Raw genomic sequence first — 16,507 nt, forward strand, 5'->3', positions numbered from 1 at the left:
TTGCACTCTCCTTTTGGGTTCTCTTCTGTATTGCTTGGGAGAGTACTAGGAGGGATTTCAGTGATCCTTTTACTCAGCTGGCCCACTTGTGCTTCCAGATTTCTAATGGAAGACCTTGTTTCATTCATGAAACTTACAGTGGCCTTAGATAGATCAGAGATTAGATTTGCTAAATTAGAAGCATTTTGTTCAGAGTTCTCTGTCTGTTGCTGAGTTGATGATGGAAAAGGTTTGCTATTGCTAAACCTGTTTCTTCCACCATTATTAAAGCCTTGTTGGGGCTTTTGATCCTTCCATGAGAAATTTAGATGATTTCTCCATGTTGAGTTATAGGTGTTTCCATAAGGTTCACCTAAATAATTTACCTCTGCTATTGCAGGGTTCTCAGGATCATAGGCTTCTTCTTCAGAAGATGCCTCTTGAGTACTGTTGGATGCAGCTTGCATTCCATGCAAACTCTGAGAGATCATATTGACTTGCTGAGTCAATATTTTATTCTGAGCCAATATGGCATTCAGAGTATCAACCTCAAGAACTCCCTTCTTCATAGGCGTCCCATTATTCACAGGATTCCTTTCAGAAGTGTACATGAACTGGTTATTAGCAACCATGTCAATGAGTTCTTGAGCTTCTGCAGGCGTTTTCTTTAGGTGAATGGATCCACCTGCAGAAGTGTCCAGTGACATCTTTGATAGCTCAGATAAACCATCATAGAATATATCCAGGATGGTCCATTCTGAAAGCATGTCAGAAGGACACTTTTTGGTCAACTGTTTGTATCTTTCCCAAGCTTCATAGAGGGATTCACCTTCTTTCTGTCTGAAGGTTTGAACATCCGCTCTAAGCTTGCTCAGCTTTTGAGGAGGAAAGTACTTGGCTAAGAAAGCCGTGACCAGCTTATCCCAAGAGTTCAGGCTATCTTTGGGTTGAGAATCCAACCATAATCTAGCTCTGTCTCTTACAGCAAAAGGGAAAAGCATGAGCCTGTAGACTTCAGGATCTATTCCATTAGTCTTTACAGTATCACATATCTGCAAGAATTCAGTTAAGAACTGAAAAGGATCTTCAGATGGAAGTCCATGAAACTTGCAGTTCTGCTGCATCAGAGAAACTAATTGAGGTTTCAGCTCAAAGTTGTTTGCTCCAATGGCAGGAATGGAGATGCTTCTTCCATGTAAATTGGAATTAGGTGCAGTAAAGTCACCAAGCATCCTCCTTTCATTATTATTATTTTCGGCTGCCATCTCCTCTGCCTGTTCGAAAATTTCTGAAAGGTTATCTCTGGATTGTTGTATTTTAGCTTCTCTTAATTTTCTCTTCAGAGTCCTTTCAGGTTCTGGATCTGCTTCCACAAGAATGTTCTTATCCTTGCTCCTGCTCATATGACAAGGAAGAATGGCCAGAAAAATGATAATAATAATAGAGATCCTTTATACCACAGTATAGGGATCCCTTTGTAAGTAGAAGAAGAGGGGGAGATAAAGGATGTGATGTAAAGGAAGAAACACAACTGTGAGGATTGGAATGTGAGATGAGATGTTAGGACATGAATGAATAAATAGAATGAGATGGGGGAGGAATAATTTTCGAAAATTATTTTGAAAAAGAGTTAGTGATTTTTGAAAATTGTTTTTTTGAAAATTGTTAGTGTTTTTTTCGAAATTTTTTTTTATTTTTTTATATTAAAATAATTAATAAATTAAAAAGAAATCTTGAAAAAGGGGAGAGATATTTTCGAAAATGAGGGAGAGAGTGTTAGTTAGGTGGTTTTGAAAAAGTTAAGAAACAAACAAAAAGTTAGTTAGTTAGTTGAAACAAATTTTGAAAAGATAGGAAGTCAGGAAGTTAGAAAAGATATTTTGAAAAGATAATTTTTTTGAAAAAGAAGGAAGATATTTTCGAAAGTGAGAGAGAGAGTTAGTTAGGAGGTTTTGAAAAAGTTAAGAAACAAACAAAAAGTTAGTTAGTTAGTTGAAACAAATTTTTGAAAAGATAAGAAGTTGGGAAGTTAGAAAAGATATTTTGGAAAGATATTTTTGAAAAAGATAAGATAAGAAGATATTTTTGAAAAGATATGATTGAAATTAGTTTTGAAAAAGATTTGATTTTTAAAATCACAATTAATGACTTGATTCATAAGAAATCACAAGATATGATTCTAGAACTTAAAGTTTGAATCTTTCTTAACAAGCAAGTAACAAACTTCAAATTTTTGAACCAAAACATTAATTGTTTAAGTTATTTTCAAAAATTATGATTTAAAATGAGAAAAAGATTTTTGAAAAATATTTTTGGAATTTTCGAAAATAACTAAGAATTTTGAAAAAGATTTGATTTTTGAAAAAGATTTTGAAAAAGATAAGATTTTCAAATTTGAAAATTTGATTTGACTCATAAGAAACAACTTGATTTTAAAAATTTTTGAAAAAGTCAACTCAATTTTCGAATTTGATGAGAGAAAAAGGGAAAGATATTTTTTTGATTTTTTTGATTTTTGAATTTTTTTAAGATGAGAGAGAAAAACACAAAAAAGATGTAATGCATGAAATTTTTAGATCAAAACAATGAAAGCATGCAAGAATGCTATGAATGTCAAGATGAACACTAAGAACACTATGAATGTCAAGATGAACATCATAGACACAATTTTGAAAAATTTTTAATGCAAAGAAAACATGCAAGACACCAAACTTAGAATTCTTTAATGCTTAGACACTAAGAATTCAAGAATGCATATGAAAAACATGAAAAGACACAAAACAAAAAATCATCAAGATCAAACAAGAAGACTTACCAAGAACAACTTGAAGATCATGAAGAACACCATGAATGCATGAGAATTTTCGAAAAATGCAAGATGCATATGCAAGTGACACCAAACTTATGATATGACTCAAGACTCAAACAAGAAACACAAAAATATTTTTGATTTTTATGATTTTCTAAATTTTTTGGATTTTTATTTTATATTTTTCGAAAAATTCTTTTGAAAAAGAAAATAAGGATTCCAAAATTTTTTATATGAATTCCAGGAATCTTGCCATGTTAGTCTTAAAGCTCCAATCAAAGGGTCAGGCATGGCTTAATAGCCAGCCAAGCTTTAGTATGTAACTCAGACATGACACGCCTGACATTCCTTACATTCAATAGCCAATTGGCTAAGAAAGATAAAGAAGCTCTTCTCTTGAGTATAAGGATTGAGACATGGCTTTACAGCCAGCCAGGCTTCAACATGCTTCATGAAACACTAGAATTCATTCTTAAAAATTCTGAAAGGAAAATATATTTTTGAAAATATTTTTATTTTTAAAATTTTTTTTTTCGAAAACAAAGGAAGAATTTTTGAAAGATTTTTGAAAAATTTTTTTGAAAACAAGACAAAAAGAAAATTACCTAATCTGAGCAACAAGATGAACCGTCAGTTGTCCAAACTCGAACAATCCCCGGCAACGGCGCCAAAAACTTGGTGGACGAAATTGTGATCACATTAATGTAGTACTCTTTGTTATTGTATGGAATCATTATTATGGCTCTTTACTATGTGTGGACACAACTCCGTTCAACTAACCAGCAAGTGTACTGGGTCGTCCAAGTAATAAACCTTACGCGAGTAAGGGTCGATCCCACAGAGATTGTTGGCTTGAAGCAAGCTATGGTCACCTTGTAAATCTCAGTCAGGCAGATATAAAACAGTTATGTGGTTTTCGAATATTAATTAATAAAATAGGGATAGAGATACTTATGTAAATCATTGGTAGGAATTTCAGATATGCGAATGGAGATGCTTTTCGTTCCTCTGAACCTCTGCTTTCCTGCTATCTTCATCCAATCAGTCTTACTCCTTTCCATGGCTGGCTTTATGTGATACATCACCACTGTCAATGGCTACTTTCGGTCATCTCTCGGGAAAATGATCCAATGCCCTGTCACGGCACGGCTAATCGTCTGGAGGCATCACCCTTGCCAATGGCTTCATCTTATCCTCTTAGTGAATAATATGCTCACGCACCCTGTCACGGCACGGCTATTCATCTGCCGGTTCTCGATCATGCTGGAATAGGATTTACTATCCTTTTGCGTCTGTCACTAACGCCCTGCAATCGCGAGTTAGGAGCTCGTCACAGTCATTCAATCATTGAATCCTACTCGGAATACCACAGACAAGGTTTAGACTTTCCGGATTCTCTTGAATGCCGCCATCATTCTAGCTTACGCCACGAAGATTCTGGTTAGGAGATCTAAGAGATACTCATTCTAGCTTAATTCATGTAGAACAGAAGTGTTTGTCAGGCACGCGTTCATAAGGGAGAAGGATGATGAGCGTCACACATAATCATCACCTTCATCACATTCTTGGGTGCGAATGGATATCTTAGAAGCGAAATAAGAAGAATTGAATAGAAAACAGTAGTACTTTGCATTAATCTTTGAGGAACAGCAGAGCTCCACACCTTAATCTATGGAGTGTAGAAACTCTACCGTATGAAAATACATAAGTGAAGGTCCAGGCATGGCCGAGATGGCCAGCCCCTCTGATCTAAGAACCAGACGTCCCAAGATGTCAAATACAATAGTAAGAGGTCCTATTTATAATAAACTAGCTACTAGGGTTTACATGAGTAAGTAATTGATGTATAAATCCACTTCCGGGGCCCACTTGGTGTGTGTTTGGGCTGAGCTTAAGTGTTCCACGTGCAGAGGTTATTTGTGGAGTTGAACGCCAGCTTTTGTGCCAGTTTGGGCGTTCAACTCTGGTTTTGGCTCCTTTTTTGGCGCTGGACGCCAGATTTGGGTAGAAGGCTGGCGTTGAACGCCAGTTTACGTCATCAATTCTTGGCCAAAGTATGGACTATTATATATTGATAGAATGCCCTGGATGTCTACTTTCCAACGCAATTAAAAGCGCGCCATTTCAAGTTCTGTAGCTCCAGAAAATCCAATTTGAGTGCAGGGAGGTCAGAATCCAACAGCATCAGCAGTCCTTTTTCAACCTCTAAATCTGATTTCTGCTCAAGTCCCTCAATTTCAGCCAGAAAATACCTGAAATCACAGAAAAACACACAAACTCATAGTAAAGTCCAGAAATGTGAATTTAACACAAAATCTATTAAAAATATCCCTAAAAGTAACTAGATCCTACTAAAAATATACTAAAAACAATGCCAAAAAGCGTATAAATTATCCGCTCATCAATGCGGTTGTGAAATGTGACTGAATTATTGATTCTGCGATGAATTGGTTGAGATTCTGATTTTGATGTAATTGTTGAAAATTCTGATTTTAGGTGATTATGCTAAATTGGTTGAGATGTGGCTATATTCTAATTATTGAGAATAAGTGCTTGCTGTTGATTTTAGTTATCTGATATATATATGAATGGCTGTGAATTTGACTTGTGACTGGCTGAAATTCATTTTGATGGTTATTGAAGGATTAGAACTTAAAGGATTAAACTGTCTTGAGAACCTGATTTTCTGAAATAACATAGTAAATTTTAAGAGTATATAAATAATTTTATAATGGTTAGACTAATTTTCTGTGTCATGATTTATTGATTCTGACTTGGCTGTGATTGTGGCCGGTTTCATGGTTGTAAGTGATTAATTGATGATATTGATTTTGATTTGAGGCTGTAACTGTTACCGATTTTCTGATTGTTTGGAATTACTGAGAATCTTGTTATTTGATTATGTTGAGCTGGTTGTTATAGGCTAGTTTGCCTGATGGTTGCAAATTGACTAAAATTCTGTTCTTGGATGGATTTATGTTGAATTGAATGATGTGCTGGTTATTTGATATATTGTAATGGTAGTGGATTTGGTTGGACTGATTGAAGATTGGTTTGGGAGATTAGTTGAGTTTTTAAAGTTAGACTGGTTTACTTTTAGAAAAAATGATGACTGGGTGAAATTCTGATTTTAATTGATGAAAGGATGTTAGTTCTTAAACTGAATTATGATGAGATGATTATTGAGAATCTGTTATGGAAGTTGCTGATAAATGGATGGAGAATTGATTGTGTTTAATTTTGAAAGGATTTTATGATAAGTGAAAAGTAAATATGAAATGGTGAGATTGGATTGATGGATTAGCAGAAATTGTGGAGTATGATTGATTTGTTAAATATTATGAATTGTGAATGTCTGATTGATTGAGAATTATCTGTTTGAAAATTGTTGGGAAAAGGACTGGTGATTTGTGGAGAAAGAGGGAACCCGTAAGGGTGGCTAAGTCCGAGTTTTAGGGGAGGTGCTGCCGAAATTTTATAAAATTTGAGGTTTTATTTGAGAAGTTATTTTAGAAGATTTGGATTTGAAAAATGATTATTTAAGTTTTATTTGATTACTTCTAATGAAAGGTTATGTTTTGAAAGGTGTTTAATGAAATTAAAATAAATGATTTTCTTGAGTCTTTTGATAGAGGACTAAACTGAAAAATAGTTTTAAAGTTGGCTTGAGTCAAGATTGCTAAAGTAGAGATTATGACCGGCTTGATGGTTAAGATTTTTATGGATAAATGCCTGAGAAAGTTAAGAAAGGTTTAAAGAAAAATGTTAAGAACTCAAAGGGAAAAAGAGAATGACGAATTGATATGTGGATTGTTGCGTTTTAGAAAGGATAATGAAAAGTGATAAAAGGCGGAAAAACCCCACGAACTGTTAGTTGTTTAACTACGGGGAAAAGCCCACGAATTGATAATTGGTTAAAATCGGGAAGTACCCACGAACTGAATGATCATTGATCTCGGGGAAACCTATAGATTGTTATTTGTTTTATATGCGGGGAAAACCCACGGACTGATAATCATTGATTACGGGAATAACCCATGAATTGTTGTATGTTGATCTCGGGTATAACCCACAAACTGAAGATCACTATGTTATTGTGTATTGATCTCGGGTATAACCCACGAACTGAAGATCTCTGTTTTGTTTGTGAATTGATCTTGGGGACGCCCACGTATGGAGGATCATTGTTTCCCCTTGTGCGTATATAATGGGGTCGGGCTTCGCGCCGACTGCCGGTAGTCACGAAGGAGTGGTATTCTTACCACCGACACATATGCACTAAGGACACAAAGGGAAGCCATATCTGGGACTTGTTCCTAGGTAATGTCGGGCTGTAGGGTGTAAACCAACACGTGAGCTCATGGCCTGCTTAGGACAGACATGCATCATATTGGTTGTGCATTTGCTTTTGGTTGTGTTTGCTTGTATTACTTCTCTACGATTGTGTTGTTTGTTTTATTGTGATTTGATTGTCTGTTGAATTGAGTTTCTTACTTGTGCTAGTAGTCTGTGAATATATAGAACTGATTAATAACTGTTTGTTGTGACTGAGAATCAATTGTGACTGAGATTCAATTATGTGGCTGAAAGATATTTAATATGACAAGTTTTCCGATTGAGATCTGTTTTAGGTTTAGAGATTTAAAGAAAGTGATTATTTATCTAAAGTAAGATTAAAAAGTATTTCAAGGGATTTAACAAAGATGGTTTATTAAGCAAAGTTAATTATTTGCATGTTAATCATTACTTTTACGGCATTCCCATTCCCTACTGAGAACGTGTGGTTTGTTCTCACCCCAAAATCTTCCACCCTTTCAGTGACACAGTTACGAAGATTCAGTTTGAAGCTGCGGGCGATTCTAGAATTTATTTACGAGTTAAGTTTATGACTTGAGTTTCTTTCATAGAATTCCCTCGCCCTTACTGCTTAAGGTTTTATTTTATGCAGAGGGATAGGAGTTGTACCTGAATTTTATTTAAATTCTTTTGTATAATATTACTATTATTAATAATTATGTGATTATTATTACTTGGTGATGTTTGCTGTATGATTTTAATTAATAAAAACAAAAATTTCTGGTATTTTTACTAAAATTGAATCGCGATATCGAACTAAAGGCTTAATAGTAAATAGTTAATAAGGAAAACAGGTCAGTAACGCCTTACTTTTGGTACGATCATGACGTATTGGAAGTTGGGTTGTTACATTATGGTATCAGAGCAGTTCGTTCCTGTTAGAGCCTTGGGAATGGACTGACTATGCTTCATTGCATACTCTGAGTGTCTGTCATGCTTTGTGACTTGTTCTGATAACAAGAGTTTGTGTTTTATATGCACGACTGTCTGATGATTAACGTTGTTAGTTTACCATTTCATACTTCATGGTATTAGGTCTGGCCAACTTAATACTAATGATTTATGTATATGGGAATACTAATGGGTTATCATAGACGAAATAGAAGAATAGGTAATGCGATTCACGGGGTTTGGGAGCGTTAGAAGTTAGGAAGTTAGTTTCGATTCAACGTATAATCTATATTCGTGCCACATGAACTCGTGCCATTCTTTTCTTCGTTGCTTTCATTGGAATTCTCTGGTTTGAATTTCCTCCTTAGAATGTGATTTGATTGTTTCCCAACCATACCTTGTCATTCTTGTATATCTTTGCTTGCCTATGAATCTGATTGCTTACTTAACTCTTTGAATATTCATCCTTGACATTGCCTATACTTTTGTCCATATATTCTGCTTTCTTTGATTTCAGTTTGAACTTATTTTATTCTAGCAATTTCCGAGGGCGAAAATTTTTCTAAGGTGGGTAGAATGTAACAACCCTAGTTTTTGAAAATTAAATAATTAGTCATTTGTGATTTATTATATTTGTTGATAACTTTATTTTAAAAAAATTATTTTACTAAAAGTAATTAAATACATTTTCAAGATAATTAGAGTTTAAATTAATTAGAATTTTTATATAATCTTTATTGGATATTTGGTATAATTGAAATCATAATTTTGATAATTGAAAAAAAATAGAAGAATTGTATAATTTAATTTAAATAAATTCTATTTTAAATGAATTATGTTATTAATTTGAACTCCTAGAAAATGATTTTATTAAAAATGATTAGATTCATATTTATAAATACTTTAAGTTTAAGTCAATTAATATTTTTGTACAATTTTTATTATTAGTTATTTTACAATTTGAAATTAATGTTCCGGTGATAGAAAAATAATGAAAAATTATACCATTTGATTTGAATAATTAATATTGAGTTTAAAACTATATTTTATAAAAATGTGATTAATATGTTCATTTTATAATTTATATTAGAAATAATTGATTGAACTTAGCAATATGTTGATAAATAATGTTCCTAAATATTTTTAATAAAGTATATTTGATTTTAAAATAACTCTACCCTTCAATTTTATCAAAATATCTATTCATATCTATCCATATTACTTTATAAAATCCCTAATTCCTAAATTCCCAAATCAAACTCAGAAACCCTAATTTCCCAAATTGAGAAACCCTAACCCACTAACCCCACACCCCAGCGCCGTTTCCCCTTCGTTCAACTTCAGCTTCATTCCTCAATATACACACACACAAAACAAGAGAGAAACAGAAGATGGAGGAGCTGCTGCCGCTACCGTGCCCAGCCATCGAGCCATGCGTCGCTGCCATTTTTGTGCCGCCGCCGTCGCTCACATCGCTGCTCCGTGGAGGCTGCAGAGAGGAACGCGAACCAGGAGCTTCCGTGTCGCGCCGCCGATCTGTCACCATGCTGCTGCGTCGCCATTGATAAAGCTTCTGCCACCGCCTTGAACTGCGAACAGAGGAGAGGGAGAGAGAGGAGTTCGCGAGGGAGAAGAGGAAGCAACGCTGCCCTTCCATCGCCGCTGCTGCCAAGATTTGTGGAAGAGAGTGTCGCCGTCGTCGTGGGTAGAGTCCACCATCCCAGCCGCCACCAGAGAGAGAGCGCGCGAAGGGATAACCTCACCACAAAGCCATTGCCGCTGTCGTCATGCTCCACCGCTGCCACCTCTCACCAAGCCGTCACTATCGTGTTTCCTGGTCACCATCGAAGGAAGCCGCCGCCAGCGTCGATTTGGAGTTGCTGCAATTAGAACCACTAACGGGGTGAGTTGTTACTGCCCTGTTGCCATTCTAATCATATTCAACGTCCACTGCCTTGAGTTGTTTCTGCCTTGAGTTCGTCAAATGCGGATTCCTTGTACTACTGCAACTGTCACTACTGCTGTAGGAACCAACTTTGCTGTTTGGCCACTGCTGAGGCCTTCCACCATCACTGGAGTTGCTCAAAACCACCATGGTTGCTACCCAGGAAATAAAATGAGTGCTGGAAATTGTTATTGAAGCTGCCCAAGAACACTGTGTTTCCTGCCAAGGGGACAGAACGGATGTCAGAACCTGACAGAGTGCTGCTGCCGTCAATCGGAGATGCTAAAATTGCCACTGCTGCAGGTGGCTTCGAAATACTTGGTTGTCGCGTTTAGACTCTGCAATTTCGACTAACTGAGGTTGGGGATTTAACGTTTTTAATTTAGAATGCCTAAAAAGTTAATTAGATAAGTGCAAATGGTTAATAATAGTTAAGGACTTCTTAATTTACATGAATGACTTGAAATGTGTTTGAGAATGGTTAGCTATTGCAATTTTTCTGAGTTTTGATTTGAATTAAATATGGTAGTGGATGGTGATTACGCTTGTGTTACTTACTGAATTGAAAATATGTTGAGTTACTTATTGAGAAAAACTGACATGTTGATGATTGATGAATTGGGTTTGAATTGTAATTGGTCAATGCTATGACTGATATTGGTTTTCTGATTTTAATGAATTTGTTGACAATTCTGATTTTATGCGATATTGCTGAATTGGTTGAAATGGGGTTGTGGTTACTTTGAATTATAATTGAAATTAGATGCGGTTGTGAAATGTGACTGAATTATTGATTCTGCGATGAATTGGTTGAGATTCTGATTTTGATGTAATTGTTGAAAATTCTGATTTTAGGTGATTATGCTAAATTGGTTGAGATGTGGCTATATTCTAATAATTGAGAATAAGTGCTTGCTGTTGATTTTAGTTATCTGATATATATGAATGGCTGTGAATTTGACTTGTGACTGGCTGAAATTCATTTTGATGGTTATTGAAGGATTAGAACTTAAAGGATTAAACTGTCTTGAGAACCTGATTTTCTGAAATAACATAGTAAATTTTAAGAGTATATAAATAATTTTATAATGGTTAGACTAATTTTCTGTGTCATGATTTATTGATTCTGACTTGGCTGTGATTGTGGCCGGTTTCATGGTTGTAAGTGATTAATTGATGATATTGATTTTGATTTGAGGTTGTAACTGTTACCGATTTTCTGATTGTTTGGAATTACTGAGAATCTTGTTATTTGATTATGTTGAGCTGGTTGTTATAGGCTGGTTTGCCTGATGGTTGCAAATTGACTGAAATTCTGTTCTTGGATGGATTTATGTTGAATTGAATGATGTGCTGGTTATTTGATATATTGTAATGGTAGTGGATTTGGTTGGACTGATTGAAGATTGGTTTGGGAGATTAGTTGAGTTTTTAAAGTTAGACTGGTTTACTTTTAGAAAAAATGATGACTGGGTGAAATTCTGATTTTAATTGATGAAAGGATGTTAGTTCTTAAACTGAATTATGATGAGATGATTATTGAGAATCTGTTATGGAAGTTGCTGATAAATGGATGGAGAATTGATTGTGTTTAATTTTGAAAGGATTTTATGATAAGTGAAAAGTAAATATGAAATGGTGAGATTGGATTGATGGATTAGCAGAAATTGTGGAGTATGATTGATTTGTTAAATATTATGAATTGTGAATGTCTGATTGATTGAGAATTATCTGTTTGAAAATTGTTGGGAAAAGGACTGGTGATTTGTGGAGAAAGAGGGAGCCCGTAAGGGTGGCTAAGTCCGAGTTTTAGGGGAGGTGCTGCCGAAATTTTATAAAATTTGAGGTTTTATTTGAGAAGTTATTTTAGAAGATTTGGATTTGAAAAATGATTATTTAAGTTTTATTTGATTACTTCTAATGAAAGGTTATGTTTTGAAAGGTGTTTAATGAAATTAAAATAAATGATTTTCTTGAGTCTTTTGATAGAGGACTAAACTGAAAAATAGTTTTAAAGTTGGCTTGAGTCAAGATTGCTAAAGTAGAGATTATGACCGGCTTGATGGTTAAGAATTTTATGGATAAATGCCTGAGAAAGTTAAGAAAGGTTTAAAGAAAAATGTTAAGAACTCAAAGGGAAAAAGAGAATGACGAATTGATATGTGGATTGTTGCGTTTTAGAAAGGATAATGAAAAGTGATAAAAGGCGGAAAAACCCCACGAACTGTTAGTTGTTTAACTACGGGGAAAAGCCCACGAATTGATAATTGGTTAAAATCGGGAAGTACCCACGAACTGAATGATCATTGATCTCGGGGAAACCTATAGATTGTTATTTGTTTTATATGCGGGGAAAACCCACGGACTGATAATCATTGATTACGGGAATAACCCATGAATTGTTGTATGTTGATCTCGGGTATAACCCACAAACTGAAGATCACTATGTTATTGTGTATTGATCTCGGGTATAACCCACGAACTGAAGATCTCTGTTTTGTTTGTGAATTGATCTTGGGGACGCCCACGAATGGAGGATCATTGTTTCCCCTTGTGCGTATATAATGGGGTCGGGCTTCGCGCCGACTGCCGGTAGTCACGAAGGAGTGGTATTCTTACCACCGACACATATGCACTAAGGACACAAAGGGAAGCCATATCTAGGACTTGTTCCTAGGTAATGTCGGGCTGCAGGGTGTAAACCGACACGTGAGCTCATGGCCTGCTTAGGACAGACATGCATCATATTGGTTGTGCATTTGCTTTTGGTTGTGTTTGCTTGTATTACTTCTCTGCGATTGTGTTGTTTGTTTTATTGTGATTTGTTTGTCTGTTGAATTGAGTTTCTTACTTGTGCTAGTAGTATGTGAATATATAGAACTGATTAATAACTGTTTGTTGTGACTGAGAATTAATTGTGACTGAGATTCAATTATGTGGCTGAAAGATATTTAATATGACAAGTTTTACGATTGAGATCTGTTTTGGGTTTAGAGATTTAAATAAAGCAATTATTTATCTAAAGTAAGATTAAAAAGTATTTCAAGGGATTTAACAAAGATGGTTTATTAAGCAAAGTTAATTATTTGCATGTTAATCATTACTTTTACGGCATTCCCATTCCCAACTGAGAACGTGTGGTTTGTTCTCACCCGAAAATCTTCCACCCTTTCAGTGACACAGGTACGAAGATTCAGTTTGACGCTGCGGGCGATTCTAGAATTTACTTACGAGTTAAGTTTATGACTTGAGTTTCTTTCATAGAATTCCCTTGCCCTTACTGCTTAAGGTTTTATTTTATGCAGAGGGATAGGAGTTGTACCTGAATTTTATTTAAATTCTTTTGTATAATATTACTATTATTAATAATTATGTGATTATTATTACTTGGTGATGTTTGCTGTATGATTTTAATTAATAAATACAAAAATCTCTGGTATTTTTACTAAAATTGAATCGCGATATCGAACTAAAGGCTTAATAGTAAATAGTTAATAAGAAAAATAGGTCAGTAACACCTTACTTTTGGTACGATCATGACGTATTGGAAGTTGGGTCGTTACAGTACGTGTCCGTGTCGTCCACACGTACGTGTCGCTGCCATTTTGCACTAGGCACGCGTCCGCATCGTCTATGCGTTCGCGTCGCTGCCTTTTCTTCAAAACTCCATTTTTGTGCTTTCCTTCCATTTTTGTATGTTTTCTTTCCGTCCTCTAAGCCATTCCTACCCTAGGAAGCCTGAAAATACTTAACACACAAATCACGGTATCGAATGGTAATAAAGGATAATTAAATTTAATATTTTTAAAGCATAGGAAACATGTTTTCACATATATGATAAAATAAGGAAGGAATAGTAAAACCATGCAATTTACATGAATAAGTGGGTGAAGGATTGATAAAAACACTCAATTGACCACAAAATACATCATAAAATAGGGGTTTATCAACCTCCCCACACTTAAACATTAGCATGTCCTCATGCTAAGCTCAAGAGAAACTATAAAGGAGTGAAGAGGAATGGTAAAATGTATGAAATACAACCTATGTATATGAATGCAACTATATATGCTAAGATGTTTCTATATACTTGGTTAAAAGAAAACAAGTTCTCCAAGACAAATATAAATCAAATTCCACTAATTCAAATCATACAATAAAAGACAAGTAAACTTGTAAGAAGACAGCTCATGAAAGCAGGGAACATAGAATCAAGCATTGAACCCTCACTGATGGTGTATATCACTCTAACTCTCAAGTGTCTAGGGTTAATCTCTCTACTCTTCTCTAGTCATGCTTTCTAAACTTTGTTCTTCATCTAACCAATCAACAAATATTTAGTATACCAATGCAAACATCATGAGGTTTTTTCAAGGTTGTAATGGGGCCAAGGTAAGGGTGAGGATATATGTATGGCCAAGTGAGATGAAATATGAATCTTTAATTAACCTAAGCTTTCACCTAACATACACACATACTATAACTCTAAAATCATGCCTGGCTACCCAAAATTCCCACTTTTGTATATTTCACATACTCATGTATCAACTTTTCTTTAATTTTATCACATATGCATTGATCTTTTATTAAACTTAATATTGGGGTAATTTTGTCTCCTTATTTATTTACTTAATTATTGAATTTTTTTGGATTTTTTTCTCTCTTTTTTTAGCATAAAAATAAACATAACATTGTCAATGCACATGGATTTTTAATTTTTCTAAGTTCACATGAGTATGTACCCAAATTCCAAATATCTTGTCATCCAAGTTCCCACGGTTCCCCACACTTAGTTGATACACAATCTCTATCTTAAGCTAACCAAAGATTCAATTTGGGGATATTTAATTTATTTTTCTACTTAAGGCTAGTGATGTAGCAAAATATAGAACAAAAGGGGATTAAGAGGCTCAAGGTGGCTAACAAGGGTGACATAAAAGGGTAGGCTATTTGGGATAAGTGAGTTAATGACAAATAATGGCCTCAATCATATGCAAACATGTAAATACACTAAATAATGGACATATAGAATGAAACAAAGAAAAGATTGGAATCATAGAGAAGAAAACACACAAGAATAAAATATTATGGTTAAATAATGTAACCATGTAATTAAGCTCAAATCTCACGGGTTGTGTGTTCTTAGCTTTAAACCATGTTCCAATTTACAATCTTCAAACAAGTTTTAACACAAAAATTTTAATTTAAATTAGTGAAATACTATAAAGTCTTGAAAAGAAACTCATTACTTTAACCAAGTAGTTATAAAATATGCACAAAATCAAGAAAATATGTAATCAAACATGTAAATGCAACAATGAACTAATAAAGAAAATAAGACATTGGTGTTGAGAAGGAAATAACTAACCCACGGAAGTCAGTATCGACCTCCCCACACTTAAAGATTGCACCATCCTCGGTGCATGCTAAAATGTGTAAGTAGACGGGTTGCTCCTGATGACAAGTCATCTTAGCCTAGTTTCACTAGCCTTTTTCTTTTGTTTTCAATTGATTTATGCACTTTCTTGAGCCATAAGCAAGCCAATTGGGTAGATTTTCATGCTTCCTTTGATTTAATCAACCATAGATGAATTAATGCAATTTCATGAGGATTTATGCTATAATTGCCACATATTATGAAAGAATGACAAACTCATGATTTTGAGCATAGCTTTGATGTGTTTGGTTGATTAATGATAGGTGAAGAAAGCTTGGAGAAAGGTTGATGCAAGAAGGAATGGCTAGGAGGAAGAGAGGACAAAAAGTTTGAGCAAAAGTTTGCCTCAAACTTTAGCTCAAACTTTTGGAATAAGTGAAAACGAACCAGGGAGCAAAAAGCTTGACCAAAAGTTTGCCTCAAACTTTTGCACAAACTTTTGGGCAAAAAGCTTGAGCAAAATTTTGCCTCAAACTTTTTGGCAAACTTTTGGGAGAAAAGCTTGAGCCAACGTTTGCCTCAAACTTTTTGGCAAACGTTGGCATCACAAATCAACACCCTGGAGAGCAAAAGTTTGCGCCAACGTTTGCCTCAAACTTTTTGGCAAACGTTGGCGCCATGAACAACACACCCTGGAGAGCAAAAGTTTGCGCCAACGTTTGCCTCAAACTTTTTGGCAAACGTTGGCGCCATGAGTGTGCAAGGGGGAGCCAACGTTTGAGCAAAAGTTTGACCCCAAACTTTGGCTCAAACGTTGGTAGCAGCAAGGATGGGGTGGCTGATATGAAAAGTTTGAGTAAAAGTTTGCCTCAAACTTTTACTCAAACTTTTACTCAAGCTTACATGATTCCAAACCCGGTTCACTTCGGTTCTTCTCCAAACTCCAAGAGCAATCAACCAAGGCCTCTATCAACCCAATTCCATCAAGAGCAAAGGCCCAATTGAAGGCTTGAAGACCATTTGAAGAAAGTGTATAAATAGCATAGGATTTAAGTTTTTCGGGAGCTTTTCTTTTCGGTTTGGATTGAGTGCACTTAGTAGAGAGCTCAACTTTACATTTAGCATTGTTGTTTTAATTCAAGAGAATTCG

At 35.1% G+C, this 16,507-nt stretch overlaps 1 long non-coding RNA gene and 1 other non-coding gene across 2 annotated transcripts; both read left to right on the forward strand.

Annotated features, from left to right (window-relative positions):
• The first annotated feature begins 740 nt into the window (after window positions 1-740).
• On the forward strand, window positions 741-848 carry LOC112753204 (small nucleolar RNA R71). The gene has a single exon (XR_003177598.1). It is a non-coding gene; the product is annotated as a small nucleolar RNA R71 (small nucleolar RNA).
• An 8,460-nt stretch (window positions 849-9,308) lies between these two features.
• Window positions 9,309-13,366, forward strand: LOC140178958 (uncharacterized). Its single transcript, XR_011872149.1, has 2 exons — window positions 9,309-10,339; window positions 13,156-13,366. It is a non-coding gene; the product is annotated as an uncharacterized lncRNA (long non-coding RNA).
• The last annotated feature ends 3,141 nt before the right edge of the window (window positions 13,367-16,507 follow it).

The sequence above is a fragment of the Arachis hypogaea genome, chromosome 15, assembly GCF_003086295.3.
Source record: "Arachis hypogaea cultivar Tifrunner chromosome 15, arahy.Tifrunner.gnm2.J5K5, whole genome shotgun sequence".
In the NCBI taxonomy this organism is placed as follows: domain Eukaryota; kingdom Viridiplantae; phylum Streptophyta; class Magnoliopsida; order Fabales; family Fabaceae; genus Arachis; species Arachis hypogaea.